At 33.3% G+C, this 25,591-nt stretch overlaps 1 long non-coding RNA gene across 1 annotated transcript; it reads left to right on the top strand.

Moving 5' to 3' along the window:
• Positions 1-9,733: 9,733 nt before the first annotated feature.
• On the top strand, positions 9,734-10,340 carry LOC128546718 (uncharacterized). Its single transcript, XR_008366162.1, has 2 exons — positions 9,734-9,792; positions 10,139-10,340. It is a non-coding gene; the product is annotated as an uncharacterized LOC128546718 (long non-coding RNA).
• Positions 10,341-25,591: the final 15,251 nt, after the last annotated feature.

The raw sequence follows: 25,591 nt of genomic DNA on the forward strand, positions 1-25,591 counted from the left end.
TTCCTTTATGAACTATTTGTTTCAACACAATTCTATTTTTCACGCACAGTAGTCAATTCACATCAATTTCGCATTAACACTTTAGTTAACACAAACACACAATACACACTATCACATTCATATATAGACTATATACTTCACTCTCAGTAATATATTTCACTTATAAGTGTTTATCACTGAAGATATTTCACTTTCACAGAATATGTATTTCACTCATAGTAATGTAAGTGTTTATCACTTCAGATATGTCACTTTTATAGAACACTAAATCCGGTTACAACACAGAAAAATCTTGGTTCAATAAATGATGAAGAACATTTCAACAACAACCTTCGCTAGTATTTTTCTATAGATTATATCATGTTACTTCCCTTTGTTTAGTATACGGTATCTGTAACCGCCACTTACACAACTATACACTACTTTATCTACTTGACTGCCCTTATTCAACTATACGCCACTTGTAATCTTCACAGAGTTACTTACCTTTATTTAGTAGACGCCACTTGTAGATCTATATTCTGACTCTATTACCTCCCTTACTTTATCATACACCACTTGTAGTACTATAGCTTTACTTTATGTTACACCATGCTTAATTAGTTAATTAATCTAATTACTTGTCATATCATGTTTCTATAAACTAATTTCTGTTCTGAAACCCTTTTCTTACTATATGAAGGTAGAAAAATACTTTCTCTGACTGGGGATCGAACCCAAGACTTCTCGCTTCCTAACTCCCTGTACTATCCACTGAGCTATGGAGGAATTGATATATATATGCGTTACGTTTAGGGTATAATCAATAATTATTGAAGTCACAGGGACATTTTGTCAATGTATAACAATATGCGAGATTCTTTGGTATGAACAAAGACATGATTTTAAACTGCGTTCAACAAAATATCGCGCGGCTAAGTCGACCGTTTTCGAAATTTTCGAGTGTAAGTTAAAATTCTTGAAATTTTTCAAAGTTGCTAAACGTATAAGAATTCTGCGTTACTAGCAACACTTTCAAGACTTTTTAACAAACGCTGCTATCTCCCGACCGAAAATTAGTGCACTACGTCTGAACTGGTATTTTTATAATTTTGTAATTAGCTCTGCCTAATTAAGTTTCTCATAAATTGTTTTATGTTAAACTTAATTGTATTGATAATTCAATAAAATTATTTCTATCTGCTTTTCTCTAAGCAAAAAGAAATATGGATCATGTGAAAAAATGTAAGCAAAGTATTTTATACTTTGAGAAAAAAACACTTGACGAAAGTAGGGAGCGAACCAACGCACTAAGTATCCACTGGGTTACAAGACCATCGGCGAAACCACTGAGCTATCGGGGCATTAGAGTATATTGGATATACTTTATATAGTGATTCTAATTATAGGGAATCAGGGGAGTTAAAAACGATAATGTGTTAGGAATTTTTAGAGTGGGTGTACTAACAACTAAAACAGCTGTCAAAACCTCTTAATACTCCGAAGTAAAGGACTATCTTATATCTTACTGAGAGCAAATTTGTACTCTTTGTAACTAAATCTATTAATGAGCTTTAGAAACAAAAATTTACGCCTAGTTCAAAAATTTAAATCTAAGTGAATATTTATGTAAAAATATAACCCGAAGAAAATACACTTACTTCTAACTCCTAAATCCAAATCAAAAACACTTAGTTCCACAAATCACTATATACCCTTAGCACTAAACACATTCAATATATGCACAAAGGAATAACAAACATACACACAAACATGATTTCTATAATTCCTCAGTGTAAAATGCACACTGTCCTGATGTAAACAATCCACGGCGACGAAGCACTATCCTCCTGACCGTTGAAAAACGTGATATGTAGGCCTACATCATTTACGTCGACGTATAATTGATAAGTTCAAGATCTTGTGTAAAACGGAAGTAGACGGTGTCATCGTGCACGTGTTGAATGTAAACAAACGTGTACATGTAAACAGGTAAAATGGATACGATATCCAATGGAATTCCAATTTGACTGGTGACGTCACTTATTCCATATTGATTTGGAAAAATTCCAATTTCAAAATTGATCAACAAAATGCAATGTTCTGATGCTTTCGATCCAGAATTCTTGTTGGGCGCCAGTTGTCACGGGTTGCTTCGGTAGAGCTATATATGCTGCTATTTGTGCCGACATTTGTATATACGTGGCAAAATATTTGTTTGTATGGGCAGAGGGTTCTACCTTCTGGACTCTACTGGCAAAAGGACTGTAATGATAATAAATAATATATCATAGATATATATTTATTAAACAACAACAATGATGTACGTCTATATTACTTATCGTAGCGATGGCGAGTGCCATGATTAAAATATAACATCACATAATTATTAATGAATAGAGCATATCATATAAAACAGTACAATACACATTCATGATGAAATGAGAACGTTTCCTTTTACAGCAGTTATATGATTTAAATTACAAAGTAGACAATTAAAGCCTATTATATGTTTAGAGTACAATCAATGACTAAAATATAAAACTAACCTGTAATGATAATAAATAATATATCATAGATATATATTTATTAAACAACAACAATGATGTACGTCTATATTACTTATCGTAGCGATGGCGAGTGCAATGATCCATCGCTTTATTTCATAACATCATTGTTGTAATGTTACGGGTGGCGGGTTAGTATTATGTTAGTGAACGTATAACGGGACCATGTATAGGACAATATAAGAGATCAAAATATAGGAGATAGGGCCAGGAGTTTGATTGTACTTCGTAATACGCTGGACTTGTAGTAATATTTAAGTTATTTCCCTTTAATAGTAAGGTTTAGGGAAAAGGGATGAATACAAACGAAAACAACAGGCTGAATAAATATCATGTTTTATAAATGTTTTATTTAATACAATGGATGGTAAATATCTGACCCTACGACACATTAACGACCAGAAGTTAGCAGAATGCATCTTAGTGAAGTCATCTGAAGTTTTACGCTAATTCGCGTACTTTTAATTTATGTGAGTTATCTTTAGTATATTTGAGGTATCCTAAAACTGTGTTGTTTTTTCTGGAATTCCGGGGATGGGGGAAAAATGGTCTTACTAAAAAAAAATCGAAGACATATACTTTTTTAACCAATCGCAAGTACATATATTTGCGGATTTATGATGAAAATTTAAACAATGTGTGGCGGCCGTAAAAAGTCGCCCCGACTTCATCTCAGTGTTGTTATATTTTCTGGTCCTTCGGGATCATTGATTTCAATTCATTTAGATTTGAAGATTGAATACTGCTTAAGCCGGTGCTAGGGGGCGTGGGCAGTGTTGCATTTTCCATTACTGCTCATGAACAGACTCATTCAAACCGAGTCTGCAATTTTCAGTTTGCCTTGTTCTCGGTGCTTCCGAGGAATCTACTTTCCAGATTTTATTCTCAACTTGTAAAAATGTTATACTCGAAAACTTATAATTTTTTAGCAAAACTCTACGTTACGCTTAATGCAAGTCTAACGCTTTAAGACGTCATAATCGTAACGTACGTCATAGATCAATCGCGAAATTTATATAACAGGAAAGAAAATGTTTAATCTTTTTAAAAAATATACTATTTTATATGTGTCCGCTTCCAACTAAAAGGATATGCTGAAGACCTGAGAGAAACAAAGAAAATGACACCCAAAAAGTGCCGTTATTGGCCAAGTTTGACAACGTACCAAAAAATATGGCTTAGATTAGAGCCAAGCGGAAAACTGGAACAAATCAGAAATATTCTCATTTTCCTCCGTTCATTTTTCATAGATCTATTTTAATTCTTTTTATAGGTTGCACTCCTCTTTAAGAAGAATTCTGTAACAGTTAAAACCAATATTAATGTACTCCATTACCACAATCTTTTCTCGACAAGTGTAATATACGCCAACGATGTTACTGAATAAGTAATTATTTGAATTTACTTAATATTTTAATTTTCATCATCGCTTATGTTGCAGGCCATGGGAACATTTAACCAATCAACCTTTTGATGAACTAAAATGTGTTTACTGACTGGCTTAGTGTATTTACTGTAGTTTAACTGATTCTTATTTCAAGTGGTTAATGCTGTTTCCATGATTACCAACCGGTATTAATTGCAATCACCATTACTTGGTAATTAATCTCAGACTTTTAAGAGCATAGAAAACAATGCTTTTGTTAGGGTTATGTTTGAAGTGTGACTACTGAATAGCGTATCAGTTTATGCAACATTAGTATTGACATTCTTGGGATAGCCACATGTTTTGATGTTTGCTGTCAATTGATATCAAATAATATCGAGACATTTGTAACATTCATCCTCAATTACGGCAAGGATTGTTCAGAGGTTAAAATTGATGACAGCATTACAGATGTCTCCTAGATAGTTCAGTCATTGAACTAACACCACAAACTGAGGACAGCAAGCAACATCAGCTTAAATTGCTTCAGTATTTAAATTAAACAACAGTGCATTTAGTGAAAAGAATATTATTTCATGCAAACTAATCTGAGATCAAAACATGTTTAGTATTCAAATAGCTTCACGGATATTTCGAACTTCCATTCGCATACAATGTGTGCTACAACTCAGACATTTGATTTTGCACAGTTTCTTACTCCCGTATATTTAAATTACGCGTTGCAACTGAATAGTTAGCAACTGTCAGCCAAATGCGAGGCTTTGTCCATATCTATGTACATGTGTATATAAATTACAAATTTAAACTTTAAGATATAACAGATCATCTTAAACATGTTGATTTTATATCACTATTTTGCTTTTTATCTAATAAATGTAGTATCTATAAGTTTATACATAATTTATTTTAATCGACTGTGAAGAAAGTTTTACAACTTCTATTAATCACTCTCGACACCTCATTCATGCTGAGCATCAAGCAAGGGAGCTACTGGTACCATTTTTCACGTCTTTTGTATGACGAGGCCGGAGATCAAACCCAAGACCTCCCGCACTCGAAGCGGACGCTCTACCACTAGGTTATCAAGGCGGTTAAATCTATTAAATACTTGTCAATAAGTAATAATAGTTCAACATTTTTGTAACTTTTAAATCTAAATATTTCTAGTTTTCGTACCAATGAGGAATAACATACTGATTATGTTTATATTTGTTTACTTTTAGATTCGAAATTGAACGACGACATTTCATTTCCGTTTTATATCTCTCGCCGACGACGGAGAAATATAGTTTTGGCATTGTCATTGTACGTCTGAAGTCATATCTTTGACCCAGTTTGGAAAATTTAACTTCGTGTGTGTGTGTGTGTGTGTGTGTGTGGGTTTAAAGACCTGCTCCAGTCCTACCTTTTAACCTTAAATTGTCACTGAAAATGCATGAAAATCCTGACTATGAACGGTGACGCCTGTCAAAATAGAATCTATTTTATATAAAATTCTATATAACATACCTGTGGTTTTGCGTGCTAAAGTGTGGCGCGTGGCCGTTAACTGTTACCTATTGTAATCATGGGTTGCATACACACAATAGATTTGAATAGCCGCGGACCCAGCAAACACACGACGTCGCAAAGACGTCTTTTTATAGTTGTTTTGGGGTCGCGACGTCGGTGACCAGAATCCGACGTTGTTCCAACGACTTTACACCGACCAAAGTCCGACATCGCTATCCCGACGTTGTTCCAACGGCTTTACAGCGACCAAAATCCGACGTCGCTAATTCCGACGTTGTTCCAACGGCTTTACACCGACCAAAGTCCGACATCGCTATCCCGACGTTGTTCCAACGGCTTTACAGCGACCAAAATCCGACATCGCTATTCCGACGTTGTATAAACGTTGGAACAACGTCATTAGATCTACTGAAACTTTAAAATATTTCAAGCTGCAAAAATAATTTCATTACGTGAATACTTTATTGCATTTTTGTCGTTTAGCGCTATTCGTCATGTCGTGAGGTTAGTAACATTAACCATCTAACATTTACTCGAAAGAGTTCCGTCCCATGATTTCCGACATGTGTTCGAAATTGACCAATCAAAATAGGTCTAACTCACGTGCCTTTTCGCGCCCGTTCATGTTGTTGATCGGAGTTTTGAAAATTCGTGGAAGTGTTTAAAAAGCGCCCTGTTCAGATTATGTCAAATCATGGCTTCTCCACCTGTAAGTATGTTGTTAGTTTTTACAGCAGTTATTTTTTTGTCATGACGTTTTTAAAACTGTTGAAGTTATAGCTATAACTTATATTGTCATATATTTTCGCGGTAGGCCTATTACCGGTAATTTGTATGTTGACATTGTTGTGCTGCATGAGGATAAATTAATAATTATACATTTTAGGCTAGAAATGGACTTACTTAAAATATCTTGCATGCGATGAAGATCAGACTGTCAACATTTTGCAGTCTTTTACTGTTTACATTGCAAAAAATTGAACTTTCCATAAATTATAAAGGTTTTGACAAAGGGTTTTTAGTTTATAAATTCACGAATGCTTAGTGTCTAACAGTTACATGCCATTTGTATGTTGATATCTGTCACCAAACAGCATTACTTGTTATTACTTGTTGAAAGCGGCTAGGGGTGTGGTAGTCAAACTAATTTTATGCGGGTCATGATATAGGACTAGACTAAATGGTGTTTGTAAACAAAAGTTGTAGTTTCTATTTTTAGAACTGATAAGACAATGCGCGGCTAGACGTCCATGTTTTTTTTTTGTTTTTTTTTTGTAAACAGTGATGTTTTTCTAACTGCATCAATATTCTTAAAACACAGATTCTATCAATATTTTTTTTATCAATTCTGATCAAAATTCGATCAAGCCACCAAAAGTCTGTATATGAAAAAAGTCCCTGCCCATGGGCATCCCCCCTTCTGCATAATAACGTGCAATGCATTCACACGCCATCCACCATACAACAAGAAAATTTAACAGAAGTGCCAGTGTGAACAGGTTGTTCCATTATCTAAAGGCAACAGATATATAGCCGGAACTATGCTTACTTGTCGCTGTCATCATATTGACTAACATAAAATCAACAGTTTTAACATTTTGTTTGTAGTCAAAGCCATTGCGTGACGTCACATGTTTTAGAGATTTCCTGAAAGAAATCGTGCCAAATAAGTTTAGACATGTTGAGACAGCGACAGTCAAGTTATCACACTGTCCCGAAACAATCTGTTACGTTGTATTTGGACATCTCCATATAATATAATTTATTATAGTGCTTCACATTCGTTTGATGCCTGATGATTCTCTTCAGAAGTAACATAATAGTCCAACTAATTTGATGCGATCCTAGGAAATGTTGGGATAATTCTTTTCATATGGGCAGTATCCCCACTTTCGTCAAACACTCGAAAGACCAAAATAGTTGAAGCAATTTCCGATGAAATTTTCATCGCTGCCAATGCTTTACATGCTATAGGTTTAAATGCCGATTATTTTCAAACATTAGTCATAAATTCAAAATCAAATAAACTTACATGTATTGAACGGGGATTAAATTTTTCAATGATTTATGCCAAAATTATCAAATAATATCCAAAATTACTTAGTTTCTGGTGATTTAAATGTATGTATGTACTGTACCAGGGTTTTCCCTGACGCACAAATCCTGCGTCATAGTCGCACTTTTCTGATAAATGACCCGTAAAAATAAAATCTGTGCGTCACAGTGGACGCAATTTCTTGAAAATCTAAATCAGGCCAATTTTGTTTACAAAGAGCGATTTTCTGAAAATGTACTTTCAGTTTCATAATTATATGCAGACTGTGTCACCAATTTTCTACATTTGTGTCGATTCACATTTCACAAATTTAATACCCAGTCTGATACTTTGACTGATTAACACTTTGTAACGGCTGTTTTCGCTGCTCCCTACTACTACCAGTAGTACCAGTCTGCAGTTTACTAAAAAAATGGCTCAAAAGCAATATGCAAGCTGACGATGTTTATGACGTCGTCGACAGCAAGTACAGTTAGACCAAGTGGTTCAAATCAACTGTTTCTACTGTAATACTGCCTGGTAAAAAGTACTAAAACCTATTTTAGCACATTAAATAAATAGAAGTCAAACATCAGCTGTTTTTGTCATTTTATTCAGTGACAATTATGAGGAAAGACTTCAATCTGTATAATCACTAAAGTACCTTAAGTAAAACAAAGTTTTATTCAAAATACTTTAAAGTATATCTGTATGACCCCCAAAATTTGGAAATGACCCCCATATGTGAAACATTGGGGGTCACAATGACCCTCATTTTCAAAAGTCAAGGAAAAACACTGCTGTACACGATTAGAGTTTACCGTGTCTCTACATGCAAATATGCGAAAACGCAAAACCAGTAACTTTACATGACTGTGTACTGTGATTTATATTCCATTATTTTGGTCCTTCAAAGTTTTGACGTTTAGACTGCCCGTCACAAATATAAAACAATCTGAACGGCGAATTATTTTGACTAGTAACATATATGCCTCGTTCAGAAAACCTAGGATCTGTTTTACAAAGACTTTGGTATGTCTGAGTTTAGTCAGGCATAAGTTTTCATTAACCTTTACCCTGCTAAGTTTCTAAAATGAACTGATCCATCGTTCAGTTTGGACAGTACCATCTATTTTTCGAAGGGGTGTTCACTGAAAATTTACTGACTGAATAGCGAACAGTGCAGACCATGATCTGCCTGCACTGTGCAGGCTGATCTTGGTCTGCACTGGTCGCAAAGGCAGAATCACTTGTTGCTAGTAGACTAAAGGTTAACCGTAAACTAGTTGTGAAACTGATTCAAGGTTGTTTACATCTAAAATGCAAGACAGTAAATTCTCAAAATTATTTTATGCATGGGTGTACTACTGTTGTGTGTGCTTAAAATGTAGATTATTACAAAGTAGCTCTAATTTGAAATTTTTTGCTGTTGACAGGTTTCCATGTTGTCTGCTGTGGAAGAACATCTATGAGGGACTGTGAATAGAATCTTTATCTTCTGCTTATATACAACACTTACTCATGGGCCAGTGGCACAATTTCTAGCTGTACAAGGATATCATGGTGTTTGATAAGTAAGTAATATTGGAATAAAGTTTCCATAAATTTATTACCTGTTTTTTACTTCCTCTTGAATAAAATATGCGTGAACTTAACTGAAACTCATCTGAATCGTGTTTCACAAGCATTTTTGTGCATGTTTTAAATTTAGAAGAATACTTTAAGAGACTGAAAAATAATAATTATGCAAGAGTTGTATTTGTCTTGTGTTGAGTTTTTGTTGAACCCACTTACGGTGAGCTCGATATAGTCGCCACTTTCGATGTATGTGCTTGTGTCTGTCTGATTTTGTCCGGACCATAACTTATACATGCATGAACCAATCTTGTTTATATTTGGCATGAATGTTTACCTAAGTATGAAGGTGTGCCATGCATAAACCCCATGTTCCTGTGTCAAAGGTCAAGGTCACAGTTAAGAGGCCTACGGTCATACTGAAGTTTGTCCAGAGCAGTTCTTCATGCATAGTGGGATTTTGATGTAACTTGGCATGAATGTTTACCATTATGAGACGGAGTGTCATGCGCAAGAACCAGGTCCCTAGGTCCAAGGTCCACTTGACAGCTGGCGGGCTCAACACTGCTCCTTGGCATACTTGTCTTATTGATTTAATTTTTAGTGATACAGATTCAAATTGTACCTTTTTTATTAACTTTTTATCACCAAATTCATTCTGTTTCACAGGTTGATGACACATAAGAGGAAAAGCAAACTGGGAGAAGAAAGGACAACATTGTTTTCGATCTTGAAGGGTAAATATTTAAGAAATGATATTTGATCATACTTACGTGAGAATGGTGTTAGTAAGAATAGAAATTCTAGCATTTGAATGAACCCGTCCAATGTATTCAGGGCTCCAGAAATTTTGAAAACTCAGTATGTCCGAAATGAATTCACGACATCGGCGCTATCCCACCCACTGTATTACCGTATAAACTTTGTGATAAAGTAAAGAAATTAGTATGTCATGCATTAAAAATGATACACCGTCACCTTACCATACATTTAACTTTATACATAATTCTAATATGTGTGATCATCTTCTAGTTTTTAACAAAACGTTTAAGTTTACATGTGTGTTAAAATGTATATTTTCAGCCTGCGTAGACATAGGACCAGGAAGGGGAGCTAGGAGTGGGAGAAGTGCCTGTGACTGATATATGCACTATCAGATAGAAATCCAGTTCAAAAGGAAATCTGAAATAGTGAAATAGCAGAAATCATGACTTACATACTGTGTAATCTGCTCTAAAACACAAACATTTGAATTTAAAATGTGTTAAATGCAAAACAGTTCTACTTACAAAATGAATCTTTCAGTAAATTCTAAATGCAGCTGAAAAGTGATATACATGAAATGTGTGAAAACAGTGCAAGTTAAGTTGATTTTTTGTTGTATACAAAACTGAAGAACTTGTACCCAATTCATTTTCTGGATGCACAGTGTTATTGAAATTTTTTTCAGATAATTTAAAATTCTACAAGTTGAAGAAATTTCAAATAGTATCTCGAGAAAAAAAGTTTGCACAATGAATTGTTTTTCAAAAATTTGCAGTTGTTTGTTCATTGTTTTGTCAGTCCATTACACTTAAACTTTACTTTATTTATTCTTAATATTTTTGTGAATGGATTAGATTACTCATTCACAAGGCAAAATCAAGAATTTGTTGGTTAAGGTTAATGTTGTCTCAAGCTAAGTGATGGGCAGACTTTATCCATTTGTAGTGATTTTGAGAATAATAAAAATAATTTGTCACATAAATCAATATTAAATGACCTGGCTGAAAGTTATATATGAAAAAAAAAGTATTTTGTTCAGATTGTTCTACATAGAACTTTTTTGCAAGATTTTTTTATTAAAATCATTTTCGGAAATTGCATAAAAGATGCCGCAATTGGATTTGGACCTTTATAACTTTACTATTTGAACTATAAGAATAGCTATCCTACTCGATACGGCATCAGCTTTGCGTCACACCTTGGTTAAGTTTTTGGTACCAGTTTACATTTTGGCAAAACCTTTGGAGATAAAGGTTTGAAACTTTCAACACTTGTTATCATCACCATATCCAATTTTAGGCAAGGGCACATAACTCTATCAAGGACTTTTGCTGAATTAGGGTACCTTTTATTTCCTACTAGTTCATATTTTGTGTAAACTGTTTGACATATGACATTGAAACTTATATCACTTGATTATTATTATACCATAGTCTGTATCTGTAGGTAAGAGTACATAACTCTTACAAGTATTTTGGCTAAATTATGACTCTTTTTGGACTTGGAAATTGGTACAATTTCTTACCAGTCCATGTTTTGTGAAAACTGTTTGATGTGTGGCTTTGAAACTTTGAACACTTGTTTATTATATGATCGCCATCTGTAAGTAAGTTTTTCATAACTCTGTCAACTATTTTGGCTGAATTATGGCCTTTTTATACTTAGAAATTAGTTCAGTTTGCATACAAGTACCTGTTTGTCAAAACTATTTGACATATGGCTTTGAAACTTTGAACACTTACTTACTTACTATCATGATTTCCATCTATAGGCAACAGCAGATAACTCTGTCAACGAGTTTGGATAAATCATGGTCTTTTTTGGAGTTGGAAATTGGTTCAGTCAAACTTATTGGAATGATTAAGCAAGATATTCCATTAAATAACAATAAATCTTGTGCAGAATGTAGTATACTAAATTTGAAATATTGCAGAAAATTTACATTCCTGTTGCATTTTTACCAATATCTAAATTTTATTCTCAACCGTTTTAGATCACATTTCTGTGTCAAATACACATTCTCTGCTAAACTTTTTGAAAGGAAGATGTTGAAAAATTTCACCCAAACTGTGGGTAACTTTAAGATTTTAGCTAGACTGTACAAACTATATGCAGAGCTATCCTACTTGTTTTTTGTCAGCATCTAAGATCAGATTTCACAGACCGAAGTGTGGTATCGAACCAGTATTTCTTGAATTATTTAAAGGAATTTTAGGCAGTTTCACTCATTTATGGCTATTATTCAATGCTTTTTGTTCAAACATAAAGTAATTGTGTAGGGATAACGCATGTTTTTCGTGTTACAACATCTCCAGAATCCCGAGGGATTGGTTGGTACCCAAGCCAGGTACCAATGATTCCCGAGGGATTCTGTAGATGTTATAACACGAAAATAACATGCGCTAACGCTATTCTTGCATAAAACGCAAAACCAAGTAAATGAATATATTGTCCCTCAACGTCATTAAATTCCCATGAAATGCGCGGTAAAGTTTGTTTTATCACGTTCACGTCATTTCCTTTTGAGTTATTCGTTTTGGGGCCGTAATACGTTTACGCTTTGCCACGGAACGCGCATAAATAAAAAGGTGTTACAACAGCATGTGAGCGCGAGAATCTCTCTGTTAATACACGTTTTCTCTCCTGTTAAGACACCCCCGAAAAGTGACAATAACAGCAGTTTTATGCTAGAATTCAAGATAATGTTTCTTCACTTAGTATCAAGTTTAAACATGCTGCTTCTATGACAGCTCTTGTTTTTATATGCTATGACACTTTATTACATTCAAGAAAAATGGTTGCCCATTTCCACAAGTGTTTATCATTGTATTCATTGATGAAATATTTTGTTAAAAAGCTATTGAATAGTCGATTGACTGTTGCTGTCTCTGAACAGCTCTTTTTACAGATTACATGCATCAACAAAATTTATTTTTGATTGAATGGTATATGTAGTTTTTAATAAAAACATTTCAGTTGAATCATATTTAGTATGTTTTCTTACTAGACCCAGTATGTTAAGATACGTCTTGTGACTATTCTATTATTCAGTACACTTTTGTTTAAAACCATGGACTGTTGTTTTTTTTGTGTTTTTAGACGAAACAACATTGAGAAAAGATGTCATTCAAATGTAAAGAATACATCTTTCCAAAGTTGTGAAAAATATGTCGTTCCAACACTGCAGAAGACGTCAAAACACCTTTCACAATCAAAGAAAAAACTACGTCTTTCAAACGTTGGGAAAAAGACGTCTTTCCAAGGTGGCAAAAAAGACGTCAACGCACCTTTCATTATCAACCAAAAAAACAACGTTTGTCCAACGTTGTGAAAAAGACGTCTTTCCAACGTTGTGAAAAAGACGTCAACACACCTTTCATTATCAACCAAAAAACAACGTCTTTCCAACGTTGTGGACAAGACGTCTTTCCAACGTTGCAGAAAAGACGTCTTTCCAACGTTGTGACAAGACGTCAACGCACCTTTCATTATCAACCAAAAAACAACGTTGTTACAACGTCAGGAAAAGACGTCATAACAACGTTGTAACAACGTGGTGTGTTTGCTGGGGAGCAGGGCTTTAACGTCTTTTTCAACAATTTTTCAGTCATATAAACGACGGTGTCTACTTGTAGCAGTGAGCACAATGCCCAATTTTATAGTGCTGCCTCACTGGAATATCCCACCCAGTCACATTATACTGACACCGGGTTGACCAGTCCTAGCACTATCCCCTTAATGCTGAGCGCCAAGCGAGGAAGCTGCTAGTACCATTTTGTTACGTCTTTGGTATGACGCGGCCGGGGATCGAACCCACGACCTCCCGCACTCGAAGAGGACGCTCTACCACTATGTGGTAAATTTAACTTCGTATAACATATAATATATATACTGTCAATCCGTCCGCAGACATACCTCTGACATGGTTTAAAGAATTTAAAAATACGTGGTAATAATGTTAATTGTAATAGGGAAATGTGATGCACTGTTAGTGTTCTGGTCACAGGGGTCAAGGTTAAAGTCGCTAGTACTTGAAATAGAAAATTTTTCTCAGTAAGGAATGGGGTATTGCGACCAAACTTACATGGTGGCCGTGGTTTAACTCGTACTATAGGTTGCTTGGGTCAAGGTCAAGATCATTGTTACTAAAAATAAAAAAAATAGTTTTCTCACAGTAACTTCAGTTAGGAAGGTAAGCAGGCCAAACCTGAAATTGGGTAGCTGTTATAGAGAACAATATTTTTTATTTCATTTTCGGTAGCTAGGTTAAAGGCCAGTTTTACTAAATATAGAAAAAATATTTACGATCAATTACTTAGTAAGGAATGAGTAACTTTCAAAAGACTGCAATTAAACAGTACTTAAGCGTTTTTATATGCAAATAATGCTCTCCCAGGGATAAACCTTTATTCATCTTTGCAGGGGATACCAGTTTAATCAGAAGTATTTCCGATTCCTATGAGGGTTTATCATTTTTTCTCAATAACTTATTGACAACAGAAATTTCCGTGATCGATACCACATGCTTGTTAAATTTAATTAATTAATCCTAAGATAATTTTTAAATATTACTCTGGGATAGCCGTTTCTATTTTCTTTGGTATTATCAGGAAAACAACGCAAGTTAACATTTATTGTAGCGTATTAAAAAGAAATTTAAGTAAGGAAATCATATTCATTTAGAGATTTACACAATAATAATTCATTCAGAAATGATTCCGTGACAGGGCAAGGTGATAAGCCGAGGTGGCTGACAATAAGGACGCATGCATAATTTAATATGGGGCATCTGTTGTTTAAGAAATAATAAATCTGTTCCTATATTTTATCAGTTAATAAAATATGGGCAGGAGTTTGGATGCGTAATAATTAAATCACGAGTGCGCAGCACGAGTGATTTAATTATTCGCATCCAAACGACTGCCCATGTTTTATTAATTGATAAAATTATTGGAACATATTTATTATTTCGATTCTAACAACGCAAATAATTAGCATTTTACAGTACGTACTACATTTTCAGCGTAATACGTCATTCGGGTCATATGCTGTTACAATTTACCCCCTATGGTTAGAAAGTGTTGCATAGCTAATGGAACGTATATATATTTGTTTATTTTTATCAGAATTTTGAAAAATATATATAATTTAGTAATCTAACAGCTCGCAAACTAATTATGAACAGAATCATCAAAATAAGCGAGTTGGCCCTGTATTACGAGTGACGAGATTAACTTTTATATGACGTCACATCATTATGACGTCATACTTTATGTCATACATTTATGACGTCACCGCTGAATCATAATTAAGCTAATTGAATTCGCTCGTACAGATCAGAGCGTGTTTTACGGACCTACACATAGGTCAGTATGACTTTTTATTATATCTATGTTTTTGAAATGCTGTTTTCAACCGTTTGGCCCTGAAATAATTCGTATGTAATGGGACTGAAGTAGAATCTCTTATGTTACAATCATAAGGGGGTGAAATGTAACAGCCAACCATATTTTATCGTAGATTCATGTATAGGCGATTTCGCTATATCTTTATATAGCAATTGCTGCGGATCGTGTTAGAATTTGTGTTAAAGACCGCTGACTTGTTATGCCCCTAAACAATATGGACTCGAAAACTTGCAGAATTCACCGTGCGAAGAAACAGCTGAATTGCGGGAAATCTGCGGTTATACCTAGGTGTCAGTCCGTACATGCCTGAAACAATGGATGGAAATGTACCTTCATGGTCAGTAAAATATAATCAGTTTCTTGGACTATGTGCCAATATGGACTGATTGCTTAGGGCAATTATTGTATGTATATAATGACTCGAATTCGGTAGTTTATATTACTTCTAGGTATTAAGTCCGCTCACCTTAATCACATCGTCAGAACAGTTCTATGTATAGTTGATATTGAAAAGCTTATATGAGCTTCCTCACTTTCGTTAACCCGTCGTTTATATGACTGAAAAATTGTTGAAAAAGACGTTAAACCCGAACACACACTCGTTAACGCTCTGAGAGTAAGGTGCTTGTTTTTCCCATTCATGCCATAGACATCCTCGCCTTGGTCGAACCCCTCAATTTAACAACATGCGGTCGGCCTAACATACTGTAGATGTTTTCTGCAAAGAAATATTAAAGGTTCTATGAGATAATATATGGTAAAAAATATTAACTTTTGAATGTCGAGCAAGCCTTAAAGTTTGCGGTGCGCTCATCATAGTCGTCAAAATTACATTTTGCTGTGTTAATGTGCGTACACGAGTGCGTAACCGTGTATGTCTCTGAATACATAATAGCTAGAACCTTGATATTTATATAAACCTAACTTTGTACTTGTACTATAACGTTTTACATACATAAAGCCTTTTACACAGATGAGCAGTGTAGGGCCAATGACCCTCTTGTTTTCTTCAAAATCGCCCGTCAGTCCTATGCATAAAGCGTGTACCCACCATTCACATTTTCTTTCAATACAATTTACTCACCTGCAAGTATTTCTTCTTTTTTTTCACATATGTGCATTGTGACAGACATTGCATACATTCCCTTGTACACTTGTACACTTTCTTTAATAACAGCCGGTGAGTCTGGATAAACCGCATCACTTTCTGTATTAATATCCACTCCAAAAGATCTTTCCTGTGTAGATGTAGAAACTGTTAAAATAATTGGGAAACGGAATGCTAAGAATTTCTGTTCATCATCTTTAATAATTATCTTGCTATAAAAGGGTATAACCGCGATATTAAATTAGTCTGCATTTTAAAGAAAAGCAAAACTATTAATTGATATAAAAACATGTGTAGATTCTAAACACGAGCTATCTGATGACGACAATGGTCGACAATTCAAAAGCCTTAACGCAAAATGGTAAAATAATAAACCCATAGATATATACAAGAATAAAAAGGACAAACATTTTAATCATATATAGAACTTTCATCTCATTGTGATTAATAGGATAACATATTATACTAAAAATATCGCAAAGTTTAGAAAGTGCGTAAGTTTATAAAAAAAAAAAATAGAGTTGTTGAACCGGTTCATCACAATGAACAAGTGTGCGAAGTTTCAATCCATTTCCGTTAGTATTATATATACTGTGATACTAGGATACATACAAAACTTAACCAAATGGGGAATTTGGATGGCAAAGTATGGTCAAGTGCCTTTGTAATACATATTGTTCGAATAGTCTACCTGAAACATGAACCTGAAACATGAATATTGCTGTTGTATTTTTATTATTTCAAGTAGTCAGTACCTGCAGCAATGGTTCAGTTCTCAGTTTTATAATTCTCCACTTTTCCTTCTTTCCCTTTGCTCCATTGCATCATAATTTGATCAAGTTCTTGCATCTGTGACAAATTACAGTACAGTCTAGCGCAGAAGTAGAAACATTAAACTTTTCTACGCTTCTTCTCGTTTTATACACTCTTGTTTTTCCACTAAAATGTTCTTAGCTCTAAACTTTACTTTTGGCCTTCAACATTTTTACCTAAATTTGTCTGTAAAAATGCTGTAGCAAAATAGGTGAAGAATTCTTTCTGACTTTCTTTCTGTTTATACCCGTGAATAATATTTGTAAATAATGTATATAAACATATGTGCATAGGTATAGTAATGAAAACAGATATATTTAAACTTACCATAAAAACTGTTTTCATAATAAGTTCAAATTAAGATAAGATACATTACTGCAGAAAAAGAACATGTGTATGATGACGATGTAGCAAGTGGAGAGGGATACGAAGACGAACCCTTTATGAAACCCTTCAATAAGTAATACTTACAGCCATTGTGTCTCGTTCAAGAAATTCAGAATCCTACACAATGTCGTATGTCTGTCACGGAAGACACGTGCAACGTGTATATAATAATATAAACATTTGCGTATACTGTTATTTATGAATATACTATTCACCTATCGGAATATCTGATTTAAAGATTTACGGAGTCCATTGAGTGTTATACAGACTAGTTATTATTGCGTTTTCACAGGGAACTAGTAGAATTTAGAAGAGACCCAGTACCCAGCAAACACACAACGTTAAGACAATGTTGTGTTTTAGTTGTATGTTAGTTGTGTTATTTTACAACGTTGTGACAACGTTGTAACAACGTTGAGAACTATTCAAAATAGTGATTTGAAATGTATAGGAGAAAGTCCTATGCAAGCAATGTGTGAATGTACTGAAAAGACCCTATAAAAAGACACACTGAGTTTTTATCTGAATCTTGTAAAATCTACAACGTTAGTACAATGTTGTGCAAACGTTGAGCTACAACATTGTGTACGTAACAGTGCTGTAACGTTATCACAACGTTGTAAAGTAATGTTGTCACAACGTTTTACTCAAGTTTGAATCACAACGTTGTTAAGGTAACGTTATATTAACGTTTTTGGTGGCTGCTGCCACCAGTGTTAAAAAGAATACTCTGTTTGAGGAATCTTGTCAGTTCTTAAGAGCATCCTAACAACACAACCAAAAATAGTTCCAGGCTTTCCAGGGAAATAATTATCTACACAACGTGCAGAATATGCAATGCTACAATATATGCCTTAATACCATTTTTAATGTAAAGTCGGCAACTAAAATCAATACAAACTGAAGCCAACGTTTTAATTAAAGGGTCACGCAGCTTATAACGTAGAAAAGGTAAAAACCTAGCCGGGAATCCAGACTGACAATTCAAACATGTTTCCTAACCGCATTGTCACATGTATAACTCCCGAAATATACGACTGTATTTGATAAAGAACGATGACTTCTAATAGCAATAATCTACAGATTATATACATCTACAGATAATCCACGGCTAAAAATAGAAACGGAATTTCAACGGAAAAGTTTCCGAACATTTCCGGTCCATAGACAATACCAGTTTGTACCTACCATAGCTTTTCCAGCAAGTTGTAACAATTTTCAAGTATGTCAGAATAAAGTTATATGTTCGTCAATCATAGCTATCAAATTATAAGATATTATATTAATGCAAGCCTATAGTGATCTAAGAATGTTACCGAATTTTAGACAGTATTTTCTCGTTGTCGTTTCAAACACTCGAAAATATGACCACATATTAATTAGGCTATTTATAGAAAATCGATAATCAGCAGTGATACGGATTTCCTCAGGCGTTGCTACTGCCAATTAACACTAGCGCACTAATTTAGTAAGATGATTTATGAACAGAACAGAACAGGACAGTAATTTATTGATATAACTTGAACATGTACAGTTCATCGTTATATTAAGAACAAAATATAATTAAACACGCTTTGCAATACGGGAGTGAACAAAACAAAAGAATATTCAGTTAAAATTCATTCAATATTGTTTGCAATGTGACCTGCCATGAGAATCAAAGACATGTATGTTTTCTAAATAATATTCCCTCACGGATAATCTTCCTTCAGCAAATGTACAACATAATATACTATATTAATGCATAGATACACATGTATTCGGTACAATTTCGTCTAACAAAACAAGAATTATCAACGGGCGCAGCGATGATATTAATACTCGCCTTTTTGAAACGGCAATATGTCAGACTGTATCAAGCCATCGGATAACAGATTTGACCAACTTAAAAATTGAATTGTTTTAAGACAGATTCTGCTCTTCAGTCGCACCAAGAGTAAACCAACATAGTGCATTTGTGACCAGCATGGACCTGCGGATCCGCACAGTCTAGTCAGGATCCATGCTGTTCGCTAACGGTTTCTCTAGTTGCGATAGGCTTTGAAAGCGAACAGCATGGATCCTGACCAGACCGCACGGATGCACAGGCTGGTCTGGACCCATGCTGCTCGCAAACGCACTATGTTGGATTTCTCATGGTGCGGCTCAAAATACCTGGATTGATACAAATATGTATAAAAATTAAAATGGTTTCGTTTCGCCAGTTACATAATTTATTTTTCGATTTTTTTCACGATCTGACTAAACTTGTAAGTTTGTCTGACTTAAATGTCCAACATTTTTGCGAAGCCTGCTGTTATGTCTAGTGGACTTTTGAGTACCGGTATAACAGATGAAGAGATAATTAATGCGCCTCTTAAATACACTGGCTGCAGAACTGAAATTCTGAGGTGCATTTGTGGTGCATGTTTTGTGCTGTTTTCTTCCACAAAAATTTCATGAAAACCAAAGTTATCCGATAAGGACTAAATCAGTGTGTACATAATTAATGACAGGCACTGTCCAAAAGCTTTAGAAAGAAATCTTAAAAGCTGAATGTTTTGTAGAAAAAGCTTATATTATTTATTTACAGTAAAATAATTTAAGTTGTTGTTTTCGTCACAAATAATCAAAAAGGATCAAAACTATTCGTTAAAGACAGAATCAGTGTGTATGTAAACAATGACTGGCAATGAAAAATGGATTAATTTTGAAACCAAAGCTGAATATTTCCCCACCCCCACCCCCCAAAAAAGTTCTTCTGGTTTATATTAAGAATTCCTCAAATGTCACTTTCTTTGTAATATTTTACACATTGATTAGCAGCCACCATCAGCGCTTTGAGCGCTTTGATTTACAATGTTGCCAATGAGGATGTAAACTGCCATGACCCATTATTAGGGTTCAAACCCACGTCTCCGTGGTAAGCAGCCGACACCTTATCTCCAACACCACCACTCCCCTTCTGCCATAAAACATTGCCAGTTATATAGGTAATTTGTACAGCATATACTGTATGAAGGTCTAGAATTTTCTCGTTTTTTATGGACATTCTGTAAATATATTTACAATCCATAAATCTGAAGATTTTTCAGTATAAATTTATAGACTGGTTGTATGAGATCTGTTAAAATTACAATTTAAATCATAACTGCAAGTTAAAATGAAATTTTTCACTCATTACATTAAGCCATAGGCACCAGTATCGGACCTGGGACAAAATATGTTTGTCTCATCCTAAATGAGTTCAAAATGAAAAATATGTAGTGAGATATGAGCCCGCATCAAAATATACATATGTCTACAGTAGACATATGTCATATTTTACTATATATTTTTCATTTTGAACTCATTTAGGATGAAAACAAACATATTTTTGTCCCTGGTCCGATACTGGTGCCTTAGCATCACGCATGTAGATTAAAAACATAGAAATTATCTCATACAGATGGATCACTTTATTTTTTTTCACATTTTCCAAAAATTCGAAGTTGTCAATATTGACAGAAAATCACACAAAAAACCTTCTTATGCATTCTAAGTTTAACCCTGAAGTTTTGACCAATTTTTAGAAGGATAATATGCCCCCTGCCCCACACCCTACCCCCGCCAGTAGTATAAGAATTGTTTGTTCTGAGCCAATCTGACCCCATTTGACCTTTTGACCCTTGGTCAGGACTGACCAATACCGGACAATTTAAAATCCACAGGTTTTAAACCCAATAAAAACCTCTGATTTAACTAAAGATGATTTAATTAAAGATTATTTAAAATGAAGAAAACATATGTCTTTATTTAAAAATAGTTTCCACTTAAAAACTTTAAACACTACACCGAGAGACAAAATGTAGAATAAGTTTGGCCTAATATAACATACAGGAAGTAAAATATAATGTGGTTGAATTTAGACCACATTTATTTTCTGTTTAAATAACTCTTTTACTTCCTTGTTTTGTAATCCTTCTACATAGATAAAACAACTGTTAAAGACATTAGAAATGACACAAAATGTACACAATACCAATAAATACATTAATAATTATCCATGAAACAAGAAAATTTCAAACTAAAAATAACACAGACCAGGAAACCAAATGCTAAATATAACAACTAAAAATAACACAGACCGGGAAACCAAATGCTAAATATAACAAATATAATAAGGTCAGGTTATTTACAAATCTATCCCTCTTTTTATTAAAAAAACAAGTAATATCTCCCTTTGATAATTGAAATTCATACAAATTATTTAATTAATATTGGAAGAATAAAATTACTTTAGGAGTTGTTATTATTTAGAAACAAAAAGTAATTGAATAAATTATAACACATAACAATAAAATTATGATAATTTCAAAACCATAACACTATTATAATAAAGAATATACATTATATATAACCGGTTTCAACTTTTATATCATTGAGTCGTGTTCTGATATGCTTAGTTCCGGAAGTCAATCTGACGTTTCCTTGTCTGTTTAAAGGTAGCTTGCAGTATGGTTTGTGTACTGGATCGCCTTGTCTGTTAACGGTTACAGCCTGCTGTTATGACATTGACTGGTTGTGCACATAAAGAATTCTTCCGTCAATGTTGTAATAGCACTGAATTGCCTTACTTCGTTCTTGTCTCTAGTTTCGAAGGTTTCGGGAGGCAAGAACAATGGGGTTGAAGGTGATTCTGGCTGCAAAACCGGGCAGGTTTGATGATTTAGGAAAAACCAGCTGTATGGTGAGCCTACAGATGAGGTCTCTTAGGAAAGACTAATGGTTCACCCCGGCGTCGGGTGTGCACGTAATAAATTCTACCTGGCGTCGGGGTTAAAATAAATGTACAGAACACGGCTTTTGCATTTTTTAACAACTATTAAACAAGTATTACAAGATTTAAGTACAAACAACTGAAATCACTCAACCGTTTGAGTATGCTATAGGTATACACATGATTGAATATCATAATACTTTTATGTTATGAAAATCACTCAATCGTTTGAGTATACCATAGGCATATGTATGATTGAACATACGCTTTTCATTTATATTATTAAATATTCCCATTATATTAATTATTCCAGTTAAATAAAAACACAGTAATTAATTAAAGTTTTAATTAAAGTTTTTAACTCAAAAGTTTGTTTCTATCATAAAATGCATATTCATCCGATATGTAGAATCTAATGTAATGTTCCGCCAAAAGCGAAAATATTACTTTTGTAGATGATGAATCGTTATAAGGATGAATGTCAAACACTGTCCCTTGTGTTAAATAAATTTTAATTTTTTTCTTATACATAAATATTAACTGATCAGTGTCAAAGTCCTCAGCTGCTATATTTACATTTTCAAATATACCACCAAATAAACTAAGAAATGGATTATTAATCCGCTCCAAATCATTCCGCCATCTAAATATAAAATGTGATATTGGACTTTTAATCGGTTGATCCGGTTCACCTATAGGCCTGGTCTCCGTTAATAAAATATTAATATCTATTATATAAATTCCAGTTTTTTCGACTAAAAACACACCCTTCAAAAGTACATCTGGTACAGTTAGTTTATATTCTTGGTCTATGTGTATAAAATCTTTATAATCTACAATAATTCCAGGTTTTAATTCAAATGCATTTAAATAGTTCAAACCGGTCATATCTTCATATGTTGAATATATCCAGGCACCCCGACGGTCAAAATACTTTGTCATTTTTACGTAATCATAAAAACTTTTATTAAAGTATTCAAAGAGAAACACTTCATGTTTTACTTTTTCTATTTCTTTTTCCAATTCTTCTTTTATTGTTTTATCTTTCTTTTTAAGTTGAAGAATTATTTCAGCTAAATCATCAAGTCGTTTTGTTGTAGCAACTTCAGAAGCAGATAGATTGTCAACAGTATTCTTTGTTCTAGCTAATTGTGTTTCTTGTTTTAAGAAAACATTTTTTACTTTTGTAATTTCTTGGGTATTAGTAGAAATTACTTGGGTATTAGCAGTGATTGATTCTCCTTGTTTAGCTGATATTTCAACTACAGAGTCCAGATCATTTATTATTTTTTTAATTTCATCATTAATTTTATCATTAAATTTATCTTTAAATTCATTAATATCTTTTTGTAATAAACCTGTAAGTGTACTTAATTCCGCGTACTTTAAATTGTGACGTGTGTCAACAGTACTAATCAAGTTCTGAAATTGTTTCTTAAAATTTTCTAGCTGGTCATTAATTGTGTTAATTGCTTTAGTATTAGCAGTGATTGATTCTCCTTGTTTAACTGATTTTTCAACTACAAAATCCAGTTCACTTTTATGTTTTCAACTTTAGCATTAAATTCATTAATATCTTCTTGTATTTTTTTTGTAATAATTACTTAAGTCTGCATACTTTAAATTATGACGGTTGTAAACAATACTAATCCAATTCGAATTTGTTTTTTAAAGTCATCTATTTAGAATTAATTTCTTTTTTAAGGTTATCTAATGCTGTGTCATGATCATCACCTACTCTTTTTGAAGCTGCCTTTTCCAGTTCAGATTTATATTCTGCAAGTTTATTTGAAATTAATTCTAATAAAAATCTTTATGCTTATTTTCAGTTTCAGTATTTAGTTTATTTATTTCTGTTTTGATTTCTAACTGATACATATTTTGTAACTTTTTCTCAGCCTCAATAATCTTGTCTTTTAGTTCTTCATGTTTAATCATACTATCTTTTAATTCTTGAATTTGAGTGAATAAAATGTTTAAATTAACTCGAAATACTTCTTTTATGTTGTCATCTGTCAAATCAGATTTTTCTTCAAGTTCTTTAATAGAATCAACCATAGCTTTCATTTCTTCTTCAATTTTACCTTGTAATTGAACTATTAATAATGAATTCTTTTAAAATCTTTTGTTAATTTCTTCAATATTCTTTACTTCTTCTTCTAATGTCTGTTTTATAGATTTGATGTCTTCAAGATTATAGTCATCTATTACACTTTGAACCTTTTTAAACATAAATCGTCTTGAAACTGCATCGTTGGGTTTATCTGGATCTCCTAGGTTTATAAGGTTATTACCTCCCATATCTAATGCTCTGTTCATTTGTTATCAAGTTCCTTATTTCTGTGAAGATACGATTCCGTTTCCTTTTTAAGTTTTTTTGAATTGTTTTTTAGTAGCATAATCACTTAAATCAATATCAAATTAAATTTACTTATACTGCCAGGTTCACTTATTTGTTCTATATTATTAAAAAACTCCCATTATATAATTATTATATATTACCAGTAAAGTTTTTTCTAAAAAACTTCCTTGGTTTGTCAATATATAAGAAATCATATTTTTGATTTGTTGCATAGCAAAAGATTTAGGGTTAATATTTGTTCATTACAAATCATATCATTTTCTCGTTTACCTGGACTTTCAAATAAAATATAATGTGAACATTAATTCGGATATCTTTGGTGTTTATAGTAAGACTGGCTTAAATAAATAACACAACAGTTTTTGTGACGTCCTTGAATAAAGTATTTTGTTATTTCATTTTGAACCTTTTTATCTTCACATACAAAATCATCAAATATTACTACTTTTTGTTTTTTCTGATTCAAGATTCTCACAAGGTTCAATTTGGTTGGAATCAGCTGAATATTCAAGTATTTCATTGGATCTACTTTAATTTTTTTTTGCAATTTGACTTAATTGGTTAATTAAATCTTGATATTTAGATTGTTCTAGGTTTTTTAGCATATAAGTATAATTTATCATAATATATAAGAGGTTTTCGGAGTATATGCATTAATGTATTTGTTTTTTCCAGATCCAGAAGATCCACATATTAACATCCTAAAACATGAATCTGGCATAAAAGGATAACGTTGTTTTAAAGTACTGGATTTTATCACTTTTTGTATCATAATTTGGAATTTCCATTTATATATAATAATACATTATTTACATTATCTTACATTATCTTACATTATTTTAACATTATCTTATGTTATTATATAAATGCAATCAAAACTTAATGAAATAAGAATAAGAAAAAAAATTAGTCGGGCAAAAGATGAGAGATCTTAGAGAAGAAATAATGAGAGAAA

The sequence above is a fragment of the Mercenaria mercenaria genome, chromosome 1 (genome assembly GCF_021730395.1).
Source record: "Mercenaria mercenaria strain notata chromosome 1, MADL_Memer_1, whole genome shotgun sequence".
NCBI classification, from domain to species: Eukaryota; Metazoa; Mollusca; class Bivalvia; order Venerida; family Veneridae; genus Mercenaria; species Mercenaria mercenaria.